The sequence below is a fragment of the Alexandromys fortis genome, unplaced genomic scaffold, assembly GCF_014885135.2.
Source record: "Alexandromys fortis isolate MF-2015 unplaced genomic scaffold, M_Fortis_MF-2015_v1.1 scaffold_187, whole genome shotgun sequence".
Classification (NCBI taxonomy): domain Eukaryota; kingdom Metazoa; phylum Chordata; class Mammalia; order Rodentia; family Cricetidae; genus Alexandromys; species Alexandromys fortis.
The window spans coordinates 1833683-1856652 of NW_026068088.1; the positions used below are offsets into that span (position 1 = coordinate 1833683).

General features: G+C 39.5%; 1 protein-coding gene across 1 annotated transcript in view; it reads left to right on the forward strand.

Annotated features, from left to right (window-relative positions):
• The window catches only part of Abi3bp (ABI family member 3 binding protein), a 226801-nt gene that overhangs the window by 39352 nt on the left and 164479 nt on the right, over positions 1–22970 (forward strand). The window lies entirely within an intron of this gene.

A 22970-nucleotide genomic window follows, 5' to 3' on the forward strand; every position in this document is an offset into this window, starting at 1 on the left:
TTTTTTTTTAAAGATTTATTTATTTATTATGTGTACAACATTCTGCCTCCATGTATGCATGCAGGCCAGAAGAGGGCGACAGATCTCATTACAGATGGTTGTGAGCCACCATGTGGTTGCTGGGAATTGAACTCAGGACCTCTGGAAGAGCAGCCAGTGCTCTTATCCTCTGAGCCATCTCACCAGCCCTGGCTATATTTCTTGCTTTTATTCTTGGTGTTGTATTATCTTGATTCTTTGTAGTATCGTTATCTGTTATTAGTCTGTGTATATGTGCCTGTGTATGCCTGTGTGTGTATGAGGGTACTTCAGCCACTGTGCACATATAGAGGCCAGAGAATAACTTTGTGGAGTTTCTTCTTTCCCTCTATCTTTGCATGGGTTCCAGAGTCTAACCTAGATCAACAGACTTGTGGCCCAGTTTTAAATTTTTTAAAAAGATTTTTTTAAACTTGCATTTTGTATAGGACTGTAGAGACCAAGGAAAATTGTGCATACCTTCTCTTGTCAGGCCGTGTTGTGGGACGTGTTGAGACAACTAGATTGTCTAGACAGCTAGGTGAGTAGTTGTTAAACTGGGTTTTTAGTTCATTGTTACTGTGGTTAGCCAGTATATTATCAGCCTCAATTTTCTTCAACATTACTTTTAAGGTCAGGGATGACTTACTAGAGAGTATTTTTTTTAAAATTTTCTTTATTGTTTTTTGAAGCAGAGTTGGAGCTAACTAAGAAAGGCTTTTAATAGAACTGCAAGTACAGTCTTTAAAAGAAAGAGATCAATATAGATAGAAAGAGAGATAGTGGGAGAGTGTGGGAAGGAAGGACAACTATACATATCTGTGTGTGTGCGCACACATGGGCACATGCTTGCTTCCCTTCTCACTCTTTCAATTCCTTCATTTTTGAGAGGGGGTTGTGTTTTCCTTTCAGACTGAGTCTTGCCATGTAGCACAAACTGGTTTTGAATTCCTATATAGACAATGATGAACTCAAACTCACAACATAGTCAACGATGAACCTAAACTCACAATATTACTGTGAGCTCTGTATTGGGGTTCTGCCTCTTGTCTATTAATTTCTTTAGAAAACTCCCTCTTTCTCTCTCTCCTTTTTTTCTTTCCCTCTCCTTCTCCTGCTGGTGTGGTAAGTCCTTCTGTATATGTGTTGCTTTTATTGGTTAATGAATAAAGAAGCTGTCTTGGACCTGCACATGGCAGAATAGAGATAGGTAGGGAAAACTAAACTGAATGCTGGGAGAAAGAAGGCATGTAACACCACCAGAGACAGATGTCAGATGGAGCCTTGCCTGTAAGCCACAGCCATGTGGTGATACACAGATTAATGGAGATGGGTTAGTTTAGGATATAAGGGCTAGCTAAAAGTGTGCTTAAGCTATTGGCCAAACAGTATTACAAATAATATAGTTTCTGTGTGATTATTTTGGTAGTCTGGGCATCTGGGGATGAACAAGTAGCCTCCTACAACAACCCACACCCTCTGTGTGCTGGCTTGTCATGTCCACATGCCCATGTGAGTGCATATAGAAGCCAGAGGAAGAAGTTAAAGTCTTTCTCTATTGTTGACTGCCTTATTCTCTTGAGACAGGGAGTTTCAGGGAACCAAAGCTAGCAGTTTATTTTCCTGGGAAGAGGAAAGGTGATGTGGGAGTGTCATATCAATCTGTTGATTTCATTGGTTAAGCAATAAAGAAACTCCTTGGCCCTGATAGGTTAAAACATAGGTGGGAGGAGTAAACAGAACAGGATGCTGGGAGGAAAAGGAAGTGAGCTCAGACTTGACAGCTCTGCTCTCTGGAGCAGAGACGCCAGGCTCCGCTCTCCCAGGCAGCTCCGACCCAGGATGGACGTAGGCTAGAATCTTCCCAATAAGCGCACCTTGGGGTGCTTACACACATTATTAGAAATGGGCTAAATTAATATGTGAGAATTAGCCTAGAAGAGGCTAGATAGAAAAGGGCCAAGCAGTGTTTAAATGAATACAGTTTGTGTGTTGTTATTTCGGGCATAAGCTAGCAGGGGGCCGGGGTGCTGGGGACGCAGCCCCGTCGCACTTATCACTACAGAAAGACAGAAATGCAGTCATCTTCCAGAAGTAGAGGAAGTAGCAAGATGAGAATGCCTTACTGAGAAACGGTACCAAGCCAGTGGCTAAACATAGACAAGAATTATGGGTTAATTTAAGTTGTAAGATTTAGTTAACAATATGTCTGAGCTAATAGTCCAAACAATTTATAATTAATATAAGCCCCTGTGTGTTTCTTTGGGACTGAAAGGCTGAGGGACTGGATGAGACAAAAACTTCCATCTACATTAAGCAAGTGTTGTATCATAGAGATGAGTAAGCTAAGTGATCTTGTCCCTTCAAGATCTCTAGTGATGTGAGTCCAGGGGTGTTTTTTGTCTCTCTTCAGGGGATAGAGTTTATGCTTCTATTTCTTTCTCCCTGATGCAGTCAGTGTTCTCCTGTGCTCTAAGGCAAGATGGCCATTCTGCTGTGGATTAGGGTTGTTTTTGTAGGAAAGGTGTATGGAAGGCCCTGGGAGATGCTTTCTGACTCTGCCTCTCTTAGTTTTGCAACACAAAGGAGACTTTCCGGAACTGTTGCCTCTTCCAACTGTTCCTGTAACCTTGAGGTTCATGGAAGGATCTAGAACTGCTGCCCCTTCCAGCTGTTCCTGTTACTATGAGGTTCTTGGAAGAGTCTGCAAGCCAGGTCCAAATCATCCCTGTATCTTTGGCTCTTGACAGAGTACATTAGGAATTCATTAAAATTATTAACCAAATTCTTTTTACATGCAGTGGCATCTCTTCTTTTCTTAGATTTTAGGTCTTTCCTTTTCCTTAGATTTTAGGTCTTTCCTGTTCCTTAGATTTCAGGTCTTTCTATAGCCTCAAATTTTATCAGTTTTACATGTGGTACACATTTAGAATTATCTTGTGACCTTTTATTTTCCATGCTATAAATCTGGAGAGATGTTCTCTCCAGCTTGCTAGATATGTCATGGAAACTAGAAGCTCACTGTTTTTGAGAAGGTTTGGGACATCTTTACATATATTCCCAGTTTAGAATTGTAGAGATACAGAAACCTTTATTTAATGGTTAAATTACTTGGGTAAAAATGATGTATACGACTTGTCTCTCTGGTTAAGTACATCCTCAGAGAACATTCTTTCTAAAGAAGCAAGGCTACAAAGAACAAGTTTGTTTTCTGGCTGTTATGCTCGTTCACTCTGGTGCTCTTTGCCAGTCTCTCTTTTGTTCTGTTTTCTTAGTTGATTTATCATTGCAGCATAAGCCACATGTCTCCAATTTGGACTAATTTTATGATAAATCCCACCAAAACTAATATGCATGTATGCTGAGCTCCCACAGTTTCACTGCCTCATGAGTTGAGCTGTGAGCCATTGGTCCAGGATCAGAGTCCCGCTTGATTTCTCTCGGCAGGTGACTTCACGTCTGGACTATTCCTCATGTGTCTGGTGTTGATCCTTGCTCGCTGACGGCTCTTCAGTCTCCTTTGCTGATTCATTCTCATCTAAAGCGTTTCTTAAACTGCAGTGCCTTAGTACTGGGACATTGGCTATCTTCTCTCATGTCCTTGTTTTCTTGATGATCTCATCTAGTCTCATGACTTTATAATGGTCTAAACACTACAAGCTGAAAATATCTATCACTAGCCCAAATCAGATCCATTTAGCCAATTCCCTATTTAATTCCTCTAGTTGGTTTTCTAACTGACACCTAATTTCAGCATTTCTCAAATGAAGTTCCTGCAAGTATCACATCCCCAGCGTTCTTACGCTATAGTCTTGCCTAACTCCATTAAAGATAGTGCCACTTTTCTCTTCACTCAGTTAAAAACCTCGGGAGACATTAGGGGCTTTTTCAGTCCTTTTCTCATGAATCACACTCGATTCAGCTACAAGTCTTTGAAACTTGCTTTTCAGATTTCACACAGAATTTGGGGATGTGGTTTTTTTTTTTCCGCAGTCCTGTTCTCTGTTGTCTTGATTCAAAATATACACTTGCCACTTACATAATTTTGGTTCCTGGGACAGCCTGCTTTTACCATTCACAATAGCCTCAACTTAGCACCCACAGGGAGTATGACTAATACGTGATTGATGGGACCTAAATATTACTCCTGAGCTCACAGAGTCAAGGACACCATCCAGCCATCATTCTGTGAATTGCACTCAGATATAACTGATTTGACATCTTATGGTTTCCACCCCATCAATCTTCTCCAGTCATATTATCCAGGCATGTTCCTCTCTGGACTTCTCTCTTCATGTTCCTTCAGCATCAGATGTTACTCCTCTACATATCCAAATAATTAGCTTCTTAGCTTTCCTTGTGTCTCCATCCTAAAGTGAAGTTTCTTCCTTTTCTAGCAAAGGCTGTGCACCTGCCCGCACTCATTCTTCCTAAGGGTCTTCCAACTCCACCTTCCTCACTGTGTTTTCCAACATCGCCAGTTGTCAGATTGCTTGGATTATGCCCTGGTAACTATCTCAGAATCCTGATGGCTTCAAAACAAGAAAAGCACACGTATTGCTCAATCACATGTTTATTAATATGACTAAGTTTATGTTCTTTGTAATAACTCAGAACCAAGACTTCCTCTGGCCAGGGCAGGAGTGAAAGATAGTAAAAGTTCTTAATATTCACAGCTTTATGTGCCAACATGAAAGTTTCATATCTTTCTTTTGTGCATGGCCTGGCATTTAGGGTTAGATATATGACCATGACTAATCTGAGGGAGAGAGAGACATACTCCATTCATGTGTCCAGAGCAAGGAAAGTATCATTGGCTGGGAGCGGGTGGGGGGAGTTGCATGATGAATGTGTTGCCAGGCAAGAACGGATCATTGCCGTTATTGACACTAAGGTTCTGCATCATTATTTTGATAATCCTCCCATATTTAAGGGAGACTAGCTTCTAGGGGTAGCCTACACCCTACCCTAATGATGCTATTATGATGATGTTCCCCTGCCATGCAGTAGGTCAATAATTCAAGACTGTATCAGAGGCAGGCCTGTGTTTCCTTCCTTGGCCACATCTGCTGCTTGACTGAGCAGACAACAAGCCCTTCGTGCTAGAAAGATGTAGTTTGGATTCTCAGTGCACACACTGCTCCTTCCTTCCTGCCAACACATGTGCTGATTGCTCTCTGTGTGGTGGTGGAGAGAGTCCGTTGACTTGATGGAAAGAAGCCTGTCTTGGCTTCCCTGTACAACCCTCACCAGCTGAGGTTTATGATTCTGTAGAAACTGAAAGTTAAGAAATGGAAGGAATGATAAGCATATTTACTATTGCCTGGGCATGGTGGGCGCATCTCTCTCTGATATCAATGAGCTGCCAATCGGTATTTCTCATATATGCTCCCATGCCTGGTAGATAGTTCAGGCTGGGACTCAGAATTTTGGGGGGATGTTTTGTACCTCTGCAGAAATAATGCAGATATACCTTAGCACCTGAACAAACACAACTATTTTTTAAATTATTTATTTATTTTAAATTTCATTTTACATTCCAACATTCCAGTTTTTCCTTTCAACACTCCTCCCACCCTCCTGCCTTCCCCCCAGCTCACTCCCCATACATTCCTCCTCATGGGCACGGACTCCCATGGGAAGTTACCAAAGTCTAGCACATTAAGTGTGAGCAAGACCAAGCCCCTCCCCACTGCTTTAAGGCTGAGCATGGCATCCCATCATTGGGAATGGGCTCCAACAAGCTAGCTTATGCATGAAGGATGATAGATTCTGGTCCTACTGCCGGGGCACCTCAGATAGCCCAAGCTTTACCACTGTCTCCCATATATGGAGGGCCTAGTTTGGTCCCACAGAGTCTCTACAGCTGTCGGTCTAGAGTTTATGAGTTTCCACCAGCTTGGTTCAGCTGTCTCTGTAGATTTCCCCATCATGATCGTGACCTCCCTTGCTCATATATTCCCTCCTCCTTCTCTTTGATTGGATTCCCAGAGCTCAGCCTGTTGCTTGAGTGTGGATCTCTGCATCTGGTTCCATCAGTTACTGGATAAAGACTCTAGCTTCTCCGGAGCTGTGAATTGTAGGCTGATTATCCTTTGCTTTACATCTAATATCCACTTATGAGTGAATACATACCGTGTTTGTCTTTTCGAGTCTGGGTTACCTCATTAAGGTTGTTTTATTTTTCTAGTTATATCCATTTGCCTCCAAATTTCATAATGTTACTGTTTTTCACAGTTGAGTAATACTCCATTATGTAAATGTACCACATTTTCTTTATCTATTCTTCAGTGGAGGGGCATCTAGGTTGTTTTCAAGTTCTATCTATTATGAATAATACCGCTATGAACATTGTTGAGTGTCCTTATGGTATGATTGAGTATCCTTTGGGTATATGCCCAAGAGTGGTCTTGAGATAAATTGATTCCTAATTTTCTGAGAAACTACCATACTGATTTCCAAAGTAGCTGTACAGGTTTTCACTCCCACCAGCAATGGAGGAGTGTTCCCCTTACTCCACATACTCTCCAGAATAAGCTGTCCTCAGTACTTTTTATCTTAGCCATTCTGACAGGTGTAAGGTGGTAGTATCTCAGAGATGACAAACACAACTTTTGAGGCATGATTACCTACCAGTATCTGATATCAAGGTCTCAGGGCTGTTTGAGTCTTGTTCTGTTTCATGCCACCTGCTCTTTGGAAGGGAGTCACTGAAATGCTCTGTAAAGAACCTCTAGTTCTTCAGTTGTACTCAATTCATTGCTACTTACTTCACTGGGTTGCAGCAATGAAGAAGAAAGGAAAAGACTAAACAATGAAGGAGAGGCTGCCAGGGAGTCACCATCCTAAAAATAAATGCAATGAAAGGAATCTAGGAAAAGCACGTAAAAGAAAACAATCCTTAAATTGATTATAAGTGACTCCATGACCAATGGCTGACCAGAAAAATTCTGTCCAAAGGACAATTTCAGGATTTTATGGTTCCCAGCTTTCTTAATCCTGTTTTAGAGTTTTGCCAAAATCCCCCAGAGTTGTTGCCTTTCTGTCTGAAGTTAGCGCTTCCTGTTTGTGTTGTCGATTCCAAGGTTGAGGTTACTATGCCCCATTAGCAAATAGTTGTATGCCTTTCAGATGACCACTGACTTATTTCTACAGACAAGCATCTCATACCTCTTGCCAAGTGCCATGTTTGCAAGGAGAATGTACTGATGAACACCAGAAATGCTGTGTCTATGATCAGTGTATCCCAGCCTCTGTTAATCAAACTTGAGTTTAGAATGGAGAAACATGGCTCATTGTAAAAACTAATCCACAGTCTGGCCTCAGTGTGTCTGCTCAGTGTCTTCCCAAGAAGAACAGAGGAGAAGAGACAAAACAATTTTCCGGATTCTTCCAACTCCCAGCTGCCAGTATTTATGAATATGATCCCTGCATCTCAACCAGACAGGACTATTTACTTTTTTGCTGCTATGTTCAGGGTTTTCTGTTCCACATGAGCTATGCCTTGACCATTTTTTTTAATGGATTGTGTTTCCAAATCCTGGTTTTGACTTGACACTTATTCTCAAAGCTAAGCCAGAGTCCATTTTTCCTTACGAGCATTTCTCTGCAAAATAGTCTCTGCTCTCCCTAAATTCAATAAATCTCAATCATCCCAAGGTATTGTAATAGTCTTTTGACTGTCTGATAATGTCCTCCAGGACAAAAAATAGTATTGCTGACTGTAAGAAATGTTTGGAACAGAACTGTTCTGCATGCTTCAGGAAAAAAAAAATCCATTCTTCCTTTGCTAAATCATTGCTCATGTCTGTTATTGTGTTTACAAATAAACCTTTTAATTTAATTATTTTTAGATTTACTATATGTGTTTGAGTGTTTTGCCTGCATGTATGTATATGTACTATGTGTGTACTTGGTCCACAGAGGTCAGAAGTGGGTGTCAGAGCCCCTGAAACCTGATTGAAAGAAACTTGTGAGCTCCTATATGAGTGTTAAAGCTAAATCAGGATCTTCTGCAAGAGCAACAAGTGCCCTTAACTGATGAGCCATCTCTCTACCTCTCAAATTCATCCTTTACAAAGTTTCTTCTCTTCCCTCCTTTGACATGTGCACCCAGCATGGTGCGCATCTGGAAGGCAGAGAGCAATTTTCAGGAGCCAATTTTCCTTCGGCCACCTGGGATCTAGGGATTAAATTTAGGTCATTAAACTTGATGGTAAGCATATTTACCTGAGGCACTATCTTTCTGGCCTTCAAATAAACTCTTACATGGTCAGCATCTCTCTCTGTTGAGGTGTGAAGGTACACAATGTCTTATAGTCACATGCCTTCTCTTTAGTCTATGCCTGCATCCCTATGTTTCTAAAACTTTTTTTTTCCTCTTTGTAAGAATCTCTTTCTAAAGCAATTATCCTGTGAGCATTAGGGACTCAGCTACTGTTTTTGTCTCGCCTCTAGAAAGAAGGAAGGGGACAGTACTTTGGGCTGTTTTGTTCTTTATCACCTGGACTGGACAAGGATAGATGGAAAAGATGATGTGTACAATGTGTAAAGCTATCTCATCTTCTCAGGCCTTCAGATATTGTGTAGAAGAGACAAAACTCAGAGACTGGGGCAGTGCTTCCTCCTAAAGGGAACAGGTGCCCTGTATAGGGGCATAATAGTCTGTGTGGCATAAGAAGAGTTGAAGAAAATTGCCAGGGAATAGAGGATGAGGCGTCAGAGTGTGAAAGGAGAGAGAGTAAGGGGAGAAAACAGAAGAAGTAAGCAGATCAGAGGAGCTAAGGAGTTTACAGACACAAAATTAAAGTTAGCACAGAAAATATATCTATACTTTGTAATAGAGAGATTAGCTATTCATGTATGAAATGTCTTTATATTCCCAAGGTCTTACATAGGACCTTTCACAGGGGCCTCTTCTTAAAAGATATTCAATGATAAAAATAACCATTCCTCTTAATTAAAAAAAGTAAATGTCGGTAGACCAAATTATAAATTTCATACTATCATCATACCAAATTATAACGAGGTGGTTTTGTTTCTAACACAATTAATACAGTAAATATGTATATGTATATATATATATTTATTCATCTTTTGGTTGGTAGTTGTTTATATTCGTGACATACAATATGATGTTTTGAAATACGTATTATTATAGAATGACTAAATCAGGCTAATTAAAAAGTTAATCACACCTATAGATTTTTGTGTGTATGGTAAGAAAATAGTCTTTATTTAAAAATATGTACTACACTGTTAAGCACTACGGTCTAAAACTACAGTTAAAACTCTTGTATAATAAATTTCCAGAAGTTACAAAATAAAATTTTTATGCTAATTAGAATGGAAGAGAGACAGTTTCGACCAAAACATAAGAGATTATCTGTGGACTACAGATGAGATACTGTTACCCATCATGGACATACTGCTATTAGGGAGAGCTGAGTGTTCATTGAATAGTAACATGCACACTGGGATAGACTGGAAACGGTAGGCACTGGCTTCCTGGGGGACTAGCAATGAAGGTGAGTGGGAGTCTCAGGTAGCACGGGGTCATTTAAACTTGGACAGTCAACTGAAATGATTTGGGGGACAGAGTAAAGTCTATAAAATCTTCAGTGCCTTTCACCTGAAAAGTTTTTTATTTAAATATGGTTCTGAACACCTGAGTTGTTTGTACTAAGGAATCAGGAGGCAGTGTTTTTAATAAATGGCTACCTCTAACTACCTAACATTTAAATTTTGTATTATTCATTTCCCAGAATGTGGTGTGTACATGTGCGTGTGCACACACACATATGAATTTAGTTCAGGAAAATACCTTTGGTTGATTTCTGTTACTGTGATTGAACTTTTATGTGGCCCAAAGGGGGCCACATGGTCTGACTCTGCAGCTCAGTTCAACCCTCCTTGACCCGTTACATTCTGACCTTTCAATACACTGGCCACCCGTCCTCAACACTCATGGGTGTCATGGCCAAAAACCCTGCCCTGCCTTTCTTTCCTACATACCTTTGTGGCTCAGCTGCTGAGTTCCTGACCATCCACTGATGTACTGTCCCCTCAGGTCACAGCAACTGCTGATTGGTGGGAGACAGGAGCAGAGCACCTTGGTGTTGTCACCTTGGATTTTTATCCTGTTATTCATATGTGTCTCTTCCCCACTAGCGATAAATTGTCGTTTTCTCAGCATCGTGGTTTCTGCTGCCCACTGGTCTTCATGATCTCAACCTCATTTACATCAGTCTACTATATCTACTAGTTGCACTCCCTGATGATTTTAAAGTCAGTTTATGCTGTGCTGGGAACTTCCATGTTCTCTGTTTAAAGGGCAATCTCCCGCGAGTAATTCTTGTAATACATAAAGAGCAATCTCATTTCTTTATTTCGAATGCAGAATTTTTACTAGAAAGGGGGAAATTTGTTTCAGAACCTCTGTCTTACATATGAGAAAAAGACAAACTTCTTCACACCAGACACCTGAGTTCAAAGGTAGCATCCAACTTATTTCTGCAACTTAAAAGTCAAGATGTTTGCTTTTCCAATGAGTTCGTTGAATTAAATTTTTGCAAACACTTAAAGAAATGTTACAAAGTTCCATTTTAAACCATAGCTTAAGTCATATCTGCCTTTCAAAACTGAGAAATTTTAATAATATGAGAGCAATAGGAAATGACGTCTAGTCTCAGGCTTTCTATTTCTTACCTACAAAAATCAAGTTGTTACATAAACCAATATTACGGCAGCTGTTAGTAATGAGATACACAATACTGCGTTTGTGTGTGACCTGAAATTATACAACTCATTAGTGTTTTTAAGACATTTTAGACATTTAAAGCATTTTAGTTTTTACTATAAAATACAATAGCAGATGTCAAAAATAGCAATAACCTAAATAGGATTTTACTAGCATAAGCAGAGGAAACTCAACTATAGCATTTGGATACTGAGAGCCAAGTTTAGATCAAAGGGCGCTTTAATTGTAAGTATACACAACACTAATATGAATCTTTCTAGCATTAATTTTGGGAAGAATAAATACATAATTAATATGTACTAAAATATAGTCTTAAAACTGGAAAAAAGAGTAAGGAAAAAACAGTGCTTTAGCCTGTACTGACTGTAGTTACTGCTAAGAATGCCAGGGCTTACAAGAGCTCCTAGATTCTGAACAAACTGGGGTTATTGCATGTTAAAATAATTATTGAAATAAATTTAGTCAAAAGAAAGAGGTCCCAAATCCTTGTTTTATGTGCTGTAACAGAATACCACAGACTAAATAAAGTTTATCCCAGAATTCATTCTGCTTCTTTCACACCCGTAAGATGGGACTCCTTTCCTGTGGAGTTAATGGACAATGCACTTTCTGAAAACCCCTTAAATCACACAGCCCATTAGGACTTTAATACCCGAAGTCAATTGCTTATGCCCTTATGATATTTTAGCCACTTCCGCTAGCCCATGGGAGCCTTTTTATTGCTGTGAAATGTCATAAACTCATCGATACTGGATATTTATAAACTAAGTAAATCATAAACAATTTATGAAGCTATGGATGCATGGTTGAAAACTAAGGGCACAGGCACTCCTTTGTTCTCACTCCATCTCATGGTTTTATTTGACACTTTAAAAAAAAAGAAATTATTTAAGGCAGCTTTGTGGCTTGTTGATAATTTTTTTTTTTTTTGCAGGAAATGATGGCAATGTTTCATTTTAGAGAGTCTCTCCCATCTGCTCCTTAGAGCAGTGTTTCCACAGTGGCGGTGTTTAGTTTTGCACATGCAGGATTTCTTGTACTATTAGTGGTGTGTTTTCTTTGCTCTGTGAGAAGCACTGTGATGAAGTCAACGTCTTCTTGGTAGAGAGAACTTGTTTAATAGACAAAGTGGAGTTACTTGAATAAGAAAAGAAAGGGGAGAATCTGACCCTGTGGCCAATTATCCAAAGAGAGTGGGATGTACCAAAGGAGGGAAAATGAGTGTTGAAAATCTCCATAGCCTATTGATGTCGTCTTTAAAAACAAACAAAACACTGTGTGTTTTTCAAATATACAAAGAATACACGAGTTTTCTAAATTGTTTTCCATTTTTCCATGTGCTTGAAACTTTGCTAAATGCTGGAAAGAACTGATCATTACTTCTATGTGTCTAATTGGTTAGATTAAAAGACATTTAACTTAGAAGTTTATTTGATTTTGGCCATTCGGACAAGGGGTAGTTGGAAGTATACATGTATGAAATTTTCATATATATGTATATATGAAAAATTATATATATTTTATGCTAGGAAATAAAGTCGAATTGTGGGTGAGGTCTTTTTTCCCCACATTGCATAAATTATCTATACATGTTTTAAAAATTATTTGGGGCGCATCAGTTTTATTTTTCTTCAGCCAATTTGTAAAGATTAACAGTTCTCAAACTTGAGCTTGCATCATAGTTGCCCAAACAGTTCCTGACTCAGCTGGTCCAGGAAATCTTACAAGTTCCTAGGTGACACTGATGCTCTCTTTAGAGACCACACTTTCAGGACCCTGGCGTGGAACCCATCCCATCTACAAGGAGAACCCACTGCCAGCTTTTGCATTTAAGTAGCAACAGGGGGTAAACAAATATTCTATATAGGTGTTCATGAAAGCCAAGCAGAGAAAGAATACAAGGAAGGGAAGTGAGTTTTGTTAGTTCCCATGGCCTAATGATGTCTTCCTAAATAACAACAACAAAACACGTTGTTTTAAAAATTACAGAGCCTTCAGGTTTTCTAAATGGTGTAAAAAGCACCCCAAAACTGGCTTTGACACTTCTGTATTCCTCTCAGATTCTCACTTGCATTTGACAATTCAATCAAGAAATATTTTTGTTCCTTGCTTACTGAAGGAACATTTTCTTGGTACATCTTTTCTTTTTGCTCTGTCTTAAAAGTACTTCTAGTGTGACTATATATTGGCTGTATTAGTATATATACGTATATATATGTATATATATAAAGAGAGAGACTGTATTAGTATATGTATATATACATATATTGAGTGTATTATTGTATCTATAGTATATATAGTGACGGTATTAGTACATATATTGACTGAATTAGTTATACGTTATATATATTGACTGATTAGTATATATATAGACTGTATTTATATATATTGACTATATTAGTGTATATACATATAGTATACATATTGGCTGTATTAGTATATATAGAGACTTATTAGTATATATAGTGTATATATGTACTGTATTAGTCATGACATTCAAATAATTTGCCTAGTTCCCAGCACAGTATTCTGGAATGCAGTCATTGCATTCAAAGAGGTCATTAAAACCAAGTACCTAGTAGTTAGAGAACAGGGGGAATTGAAAATCGGATTGGCAAATATACACATGCCACTCACCGCTTTAATGGCATACTGGAGACTGACTGGGCAAGGAGCAATGAGCAGAAATGCATCCGCTCCCAGTTCACAGACTGTGAAGCTCAGCTTCAAGGCACTGCTGTGTAGATGCTCTTCTTGCTTTATCATGCATCACCTGAGAGCCTGCCAGTTGGAGCCAGGGTAGAAGACAGCAGAGCTCACCTTTGGATAGTAGTGTTGTTGCCGTCTAATAGGGGTTAATATACTGGCTCCTGCACCCTGCAATGCTTTCAGTGGGGCTTGGGTTTCTGCATGTGTTTTAGAGGAGACAAAAAATGATCAAGCCATAGCCTTCTTCAAGCCAAATTGAAGCCATTTGGAAACCGTCCTCCTGAACATATGGCAAATACATGGTTGTTGATCACACATAATTGTCGTTTCCTGCATCTCCCTCACCTCTTCTTCTCCAAACTCTCATTGTCCCGACTAAAGAGCAGTTTTAGTAGACGAATCTAAGGCTTGTGTGCGAATGAGAATATATGCATTCGGATGGGAGGTCTCCATAAGAACTGTAAGCTGTCACTTAGGAAGTCAGCTATGAAAAACAATCATCCTCCCTGGCTCTCAATTGTGTTATGATGTAAGCCATGAAACTACTTCTCCCTTGGTAAAACTATCCAATATGATCAGACGCTATTGAAAAGTCAGCACGGGACATTTCAGGCTGCCAGTCAATGCTCCAGCGTCAGCAGAAGGAGAACTCTTGGCCTGAGCAATCAGAACACTGGGTATTCTGACCTAGGTGGAAACTGTGGCTATTTCAGCTCAAGTGGGGCCCATTTTCACCACAGCTGGGCAAACACAGAAAGTGTTCCATCAGGAGGAAAACATTTTTCCCCCAGACTTTGGACAGTGCTGAATTCAAACATTATAAATTTAATAGCAAACATCTTCTGGATATTTGGTGTCTTTAGTGTTCTAATAAATAGCAGGCTGGCTCATTGGAGTCATGCCCCATGGGGATCGCTCAGAGGTATTTGCATAAGCACAGCTCTACAGGTGAACAAGGGTATGTTCCCTAAATTCCGAGAAATCACGCTGCCTTGGGAACCTATGCTCCATCTGCCTGCTCACTGTATGCTATCCCTGGGTGGGAGTGTGCTATTCTGTCCTGGAACAGCAATCACAAGAAACTATAGTTTGTGATTTGCAAACAGATCATTATGGATGAGGAAATTCAAAATTTGAGTGTACTTAAAGGTCCAGTTTGCTGCTATTGGGGCTGGTCACGAGGCTCATGGGACTTCTATCACAATATTTTCTCTCTAATTTTCACAGTGTCATTTTTCTTTAGAGTTATCAAAATCTTTCTTTGGATGTTCATTATAGTCAGTATTTTCCTTATGTTTCCAGGTCTATATTTGTAAATGGCATGCAAGGATTCTCTGTGGCTGTCTCTGGAACCATGTGCTGTTGTTAATTCATCTCCCGAACATTGTGAACTCTTTGACTTCACTGTTCTTGTTTATATCTCTGCTTCAACATGTGTTTTATATATATGGGGAAGAGTTTCATTGGTTAGTTAGGGTTCAAGATGTCCAAAGTGTTTGTCCTTATCTACACTATACCAGGCATCCTGCCACCAGCATCCTTCAACTTAAAAATGAGCAAGAATTACTTAACAACAATCCTGGGAACGTTTGTAATGACAATTCTGTATACACAAAGAGAGAGAGAGAAACAGGAACACACACACACAGAGACACACTCTCTCACACAGAGAGACACAGATACATACACAGACACACATTCAAACACAGTATACACACAGAGACACATACACAGAGAGACAGAGGCATACACAGACCCACAGGCACACACACAAATACAGACACAGACACACTCACACACACACACACACACTCACTCTCTCTCTCACACACACAACACTCACACACAGCACAGAGGTAATCTAAGGAATTCCTTCCACCCACCCACCTACCTCATTCTGGTAAAGTCTCACGCCATGACAGAACAGACCCTATTTTCCTCATCTTCCCGACTATTTTAGTTAAACTCTTCTGCTCACGGAAGGTCAGTCAAGTATCTGGTCATACAAAACTGGTGGAAGCAATTTAAATAACATTAATTAGCCAGGCAATGGTGGCGCACGCCTTTAATCCCAGCACTCGGGAGGCAGAGGCAGGCGGATCTCTGTGAGTTCGAGACCAGCCTGGTCTACAGAGCTAGTTCCAGGACAGACACCAAAGCCACAGAGAAACCCTGTCTCGAAAAACCAAAATAAAATAAAATAAAAAACATTAATTATTATTTAATTATTAGTGACATTAATTTCTTGTACTCCTTAAAGTATTGAATTGAAATTACCTTTTTCTCTTTATGTAAACTTTTTTACCAGGGAGCTGGAGAGAGATGGGTCAGTGGCTAAGACACTTGCTATTCTTGCAGGGTACCTTATTTTCATTCTCAACACCCACACGGTGGCTCACAACTGTCTGTTAACCCCAGTTCCAAGAGATCTGACTCTTCTGACCTCTGTGGGCACCAGGCATGCATATACATATATGTAGGCAAAACACTCATGAAATAAAAGTTAAAGAAAAACTTTTAAAATTTCTGTTAGTATCCCTGGCTTTTAGGTTATTGTTATTGGCAAGAAAATCCTGCCCTCTACAACGTAGGAACAGAAACAAGTGAACAATTGTCCATATCCTTTGCCTTCCTGGTCACTCTGTGAACACTGCAGAAAAATCGCTAAAACCTTTAACACATATAAAACCACAACTTATAAATCCACAGCAGGGAAAGTCATTTGAGCACTGAATCTTCATTCCATGGTCTGACTTTTCACTCCTGAAAATTCAAGGCAAAAGGTAAATTATTGCCAAGGCTTAAGTTAACATTGACATTGGTATAACCTTGCATAAGAATTCAGTGGAATAAAATCCATGCCCTCAGTTACATTTTTCAGAGCTTTTGAATATGCTATCACACATTCGCTCAATATAAACATTAAAGATGGGGTATCTTGATAACTCCTTAATATGTTGTGTAATGGTAAGACATTGGAATGTTTGCACAGAGTGCATTTGAGACTTAGTGTTCTTTGAGAAAAACCTGATTTAATGTGTGTGTGTGTGTGTGTGTGTGTGTGTGTGTGTGTGTATTGAATGATCAATAGCACCAGATACTACTAAAGCTAACTCTGCTAGTGCTGTAATGGCCACATGATTGAATGTCCTTCTATCAGAAGGAGTTTGTTTAGCGTGGCTGCAGAGCTAAGGAAGGGGCTCTCCCAGCATTCAGCGGGTCAATGGCATGCCAGAGTAGAGTTTTAGCTTGCCTGTTTACTTAGGTAATTCGTTCTGTTTTATTGCTGCATCTGATCCCATTGAATGAATGAGTTGTGGCTTATTTATTCACTCAGCCACTGATGGATATTTGGGTTTGTTTCCAGTTTCATTGTTTTGGAATGTTCTCATACATGTTTCGCACAGACATGTTTTCATCTCTCCTTTGTGCAATGGTGAAGAATGAAACAGTTGGGTTCTTTGGTGACTTTCTAAGCCTTCTCCGGTTGTACACTTAACACTCACAATCCAAATGTATAAGACTTCCAAATTCTGCCTGACATGTTATTAATTATATTGTTATTTTAATTTTGGCCATTCCACATCATTGTGGCTTTAATTTTCGTTTCCCTTTGATTAATCATATTGACCAAGAATTGGCAAATTATGGCTTGCACATAATGGGACAATGCACATTTATGTCTGCTTCATTTGTATGATGTCTACATATTCTCTCTGTGTGTATATGTGTGGTGCATGCATATATTGTATGTAGTAACCATGTCCATACACATGTCTAAGCTGGAGGATGTTATCTAAGTTTCTGTGTGTGTGTGTATGTGTGTGTGTGTGTGTCTGTCTGTCTGTCTGTGTGTTTTTGCCTGTTTCCTTCTTTCTCTGTGTCTGTCTGTGTGGTATATGCATATCTGTGGTACATGCATACGCTGCATGTGTGTGTGGTACCTTCATGTGAACACATATCTAGACTGGACGATGATATCTACAACTTCTCACTCTCTCTTTCTGTGTGCATTTCTGTCTGTCTGTCTGTCTTGTATATGCCTAAGTGTGCTACATGCATGTGTTCATGTGTGTGCTGTGCTCATGTGTGTACATATCTGGGTATGCAGGAGCTGGACGATGATGTCTGTCTGCCTCTACAATTTTCTGCCTTCTTCCTTTGAAACAGGTGCTCTCCCTGAATCTACAGTTTGCTTGTTTTTGACTCGACTTCCTGGCCAGCGAGTGCTAGTGGTCTCTTGCCAGACCTGGGGTTCCTATCACATGTAGCCATACCCAGATTTTTGCATGAGTGCTGGGAATCTGAATTCGGGTCTTCCTGCTTGAGCAGTTAGCAACACTCACTGTACTGGTAATCAGTACTACAACATTATTCCATCTGACCTCTGGAGGAGAAGACTCAACAACCCTAGAGGTTAACACATTTTCTGTGCTTCTGGACCACTGCTCACCTCTTTTGGTAAAGCATCCATTCGTGCCGGGTAGTTTTTTGCCAATTTAGCACATTCTGGAGTCACATGGGAGGAGGAAACTTTTACCGAGGGATGGCCTTCATTAAAGCAGGTCTGTGGTGCTATTTTCTTGGTTAGCAATGTCTGTGGGATGGCCCAGCCCACTCTGGGTGATGCCACCCTTGAGTAGGTGGTCCTGGGTTATAAAAGCAAGCAAGCTGGAGAGAGCAAGACCATAAGGAGCATTCCTCTGTGGTTTCTGCTTCAGTTCTGGCCCCCAAATCCCTGCCCTGACTTCCCTCAGCAATGGATTGTTAACTGGAAATAAGAAATGAAAGAAGCCATCTCCCCCTGCAGTTTCCTTTGCCAGTGTTGTGTCGCAGCAGCGGGGAAGCAAACTAGGATGCTATTCGAACACGTTTAAATCGCTTGGCTTTTATTTTCTTTTTAATCGACGATAAAGAATATTTATGTATTCTGGATACAAATTCTTAAGGAACTTTTATTTTTTTCTAGATTTTTAAAAATTTTATAGCTTTAAACATTTTATCAAGAGGTGGGGGAAGATCTGGTGAAGATTTGGGGGAAGGGAAGGAATATGATCAAAATATATAATGTGCCCTGATTTTAAATCTGTGTTTCCTATGTCATATCTGAACTGGTAGGAACTGATTTAATTAGTTAAATATTTTACAAAGTATGAGTTTGTTATAGCGCGGTAAATGGCAGAGCATGTCTAGGCTACAGTATGCTGTGAGCATTCTGTGAAGTATGAGATGGATACTAGAAGACCACAAATGGGGGTGTGTTCTCCATCCTTTAAGGAGTCTTTGTTTTCTTGGTATAAGTATTGCAATTATTCTGTACATAGTGCCCTGATAGGATTAAATTTAGATGCACACTTGCTATTTGGAATATTTATCATCTTTTTCACAGGGTATTATAACATTGTGGAAATATAAGCTAAGGCAATTCCTGTTGCTACATAATACATATCTTTTACCTTTAGAAGGCTTTTAATGGAATGTAGTTTTTCTGTCTCAAGAATTTTATCATCTTGACCAATGTGACATGAACAACTTCGACCATATTTTGTAATACTTTGGAAAGTGTAAGATGACTTTATGAGAAATTAGACATGCAGAAACTCTAATGAATATATTTTAATGATGATTCCTTTCTCTGAGGTTCATGACTGAATGGCTGTAATGTCTCTGCTAGTTTTTACCAAAGCATGAGTTTTGTAGTTAGTGTTGACGGTATTTTTGTTGGTGGTTTGGACTTGTTGCTGTTTTGTTTGGGCGCTGCTTGAACTCTGGCACTCCCTCGGTGACTGAGCTGTATCCCAGGCCAAACTGTTTCTTTAATGATCTGGTCCTGTCCTCAGCCCCCAGCAGCGGGCAGCCTCCATCCTTTGGTTGGTCTGGTGACCCAGAGTCCTTGAACTGACAGTGCTGTCCAGTTTGCCAGTCTCACCCCTGCCTTTAATGCTGGAAGGCATATATTTACCTTGAAAGTTTGAAAAGTGGCTAGTTCTAATTTTGCTCTGTAAGAAGTCTGATTTATTTACTTTTGGAATTTCACAACACTTTGAAATATTTAGAGATACTGTAGGGTGTTGCAAATAGAGGATTAGAAACCACTGGCATGGATCCAAGAATGTACTTTGCCAATATGCGGCTTTTCCCAAGGCAGTTTATTACTGCTTTCCTAATTGTTTTTTTTATATCTCTCACATGCGATAAAATGTTCTTCTAGTAGTCCTTTCCCCCCACTGTATCCTGAACAAAGACATTTTGGGCAACATATTTGCTCTTTATTTATGTGTTGTTTTGGTTAAGGTTATGTTGTAGTGTGTCATTTTCTATTATATCTATATTACTTGCCAGAAGCCTAAGTATGACTAAATTCTGAAAGATAATGTCTGTTACATAAATTGGGCCCCAAAACATCAGGCGTGTCCAACTAGTGGCCTCATGGCTATACATGGTCAAAGTCAGCCATGAATATATACCAACCCCAAATCATAAACTCACTTAATAAAGCATTGTGCAGCTTTTGTAACTTGTCAGTGCATTTTTGAGTGAAGACTTTGTAAGTGGCAATATTATGTTTCAGTGCCAAAAGGTTGACCATCCATGATGGAATCAAACCATAATAATTTGTAATAAAGATGATTTATCATCAAATATTAAAATCAATGCATGATGCACAGAGATATGGAATCCAAATATTAGAGCATTTATTGTCCAGAAGTATAAAGTGTCATTGAATCCTAATACAAATAGTAATTTGGAGAAAATGTTGATAAATCTATCTTGGATAAGAGGAAAAAAAGCTGTAAAACCTTTTCGCCAGATGCTAAAGATCAATGAAGTAATAATTGGATGAGTGAAGGGTGGAAAGAATGCCAAGCAAAGGTGGAGGGATTGCATAGTGTTCTTGTGGTAACCATGAAGAGTCAGGACAAATCACATATTTTGGAATGTGAGATGACTAACCTGATCAAAATAAGGTGTGGTGTGTTGAGAAGTAATATCAGAAGTAACGTATAGTAACGTAACACAGGGATAAGAGTTCTTAATACTCAATCAGTGGTTCTCAACCTTCCTAATGCTGCAGCCCTTTAATACAGTTCATATGTTGGGGTGACCCCCAACCATAAAATTATTTCTGTTGCTACTTTATAACTGTCATCTTGCTACTGTTATGACTAGTAATGTAAATATCTGATATGACCCCTGAGGCAGGTCACGACCCACAGTTTGAGAACCACCTCTTTAAATGAAGCGCAGAGAGGATGGTTCTAAAATATTATATTTGTGACATTTATTGCAGGGGTATTTTTCAGCATGTGTTACTCCTTTTCATGACATCTGTAGATATTTCACTCAGGAGAGTAGTAGAAATCAGAATTTTGGAGGAAGAGTCAATTCATTTGTTCTATAATGTTCTATAATTAAAATATAATTCAAAGTTCAATAATGATGATGTATTTCTTGGCATAAATTGCTAGCCAAAAGGAGAAAGGGTGGGGTCCTCTGCCAGAGAAGTAAACCTCTTCCATTTTGGTGGATCGGTAGCTGTGTTTATGACTTTTTCTTTCTGTTAGTATACTATTCCTTCTGCTTTCTCAGAGGAGGCATACCATGATTACATCCAGCAGAGTCCATGAGGGAAAAGTTCTAGTGTGGTGTGAGGCCACTATTCTGTGCTCTCAGTCAAGTACAAGCTCAGCTTAAGCACAGAAAGAGTTTTCCAAATATCTTCTCAACAGAATACTGCAAGCAACCTGGCTGCGTTTCAATTTACTGTGAGAAATTACAACCTCCTAAAGCAGAAGAATGTGATCTCAACTTACATTTGCCCCATTCTACTGGGACAAAGTAATACTGGCAGAAATGTAGGCCCATTGATTTACAATGGACAAACTGAACTGGACAAAGTCTGTTTTGTGTAAACTACACAGTATCTTATTAAAACCTGGAGAAATTAAGACAAATTGAAGTCCTCACCATGAGGCCCGTGGCTTGACACTCCTAACTCTGTTGAGTAATGACAATGGTCACAATGACAATAAGGCCCACAAGAACTTCAGGACTTAGTTTTGACCCTACAGTATACAGGCAAGATGATGGGAAGTGTGAATGCACTAGGTTGCCTTCATTTGGAAGAACTGAACTAGATCAACTGTGATGTTCCTTTCGGGAATTTTCAAGAAATTACTTAGTGTCTATGGTTCTTAGTTTTTCAAAGATGCAGGAAGAACCAAGAGTTAAAACATTCATAAAATTATGTTTTTAGTCAATTGCAAACTAATATGCCCATGCATAGAACTGATCCTGGCTGCTGAGGTGGGTGGGATCCATTCCAATAGTGTGGTACTCCTGAGGGCAATCCTTTTCTCAAAGACTTCATACAATCCTTCCATGTTCCTGTGTTAGTTAGCTGCTTGTCACTGTAACAAACACCCACAAGAAACATTTCAAAAGAAAGGAAGATTTCCTTTGGATCGCACTGTGATATGCTTCTGTGCATTGTCAGCTTGTTTGTGTGCTTTGAATTTGGGGGAAGGCAGACTATTGCTCACCAAAAAGCAGAGAGACAGGGTGGGGCCAGAGACAAGATGGAACTTTCTAGATCATGCCCCTAGTGACCTTTGTCCTCCAAGCAGGTCCCACTTCCTGCTCTCTAATAATGCCACCCTGTTAAAAATCCACTAAGGAATTAATCCACAGATGAAGTTAGATTCCTTATGATCTAATTACCCCTCAGTGACTTGATCCAGCAGCTTGGAACATTCAACATGTAAGACCATTGGGGAACATTTCATGCACAAAGTGTAACAGTCCTACATTGATGGCAATTGTTCAGAACTGTTTGGGTTGAGGTACAATAAAATCCTCATTATAGCTGCAGTGGGGAGTTCATGCTGCAGTGACATGGGGACTAGTATTCATTCAACATGGAACTCTGGTTAATGAGAAATGATAGAGGGAATTGTTAGAACAGTAAATGCAGTCTTCTAAAAGGGCAAAAATATTTTAAAATATTAAATATTTAGAGAATAAAGAGAAAAATTCAAGCTCATGATTTTAATCTTTTTTTAAAAATAATTTATTTAGATTCATTTTATGTGCATTGGTGTGAAGGTGTCATATCCCTTAGAACTGGAGTGACAGACAGTTGTGAGCTGTCATGTGGGTGCTGGGAATTGAACCCAGGTCCTCCGGAAGAGCAGTCAGTGCTCTTAACTACTGAGCCATCTCTACAGCCCATGATTATAGTCTTTAGAGGCATACATATTTTTAATTCAGAAATTTGATTCACTTTAGAAAAAAATTAGACTGTAGTTTATATAATTTCGTATGTGAGGTATTGACCAGAAAGTACCATTTAAATAAGCATCGCTCCTCAAGAAAACAAATCCTCATGCAGGGAGTTAAAAACACATGGCGGTGGAGAGATGGTTCAGTTGTTAAGAGCACATGGGGCTTTGCTAGAGGACTCTCTCTCAGCACACACATGCGT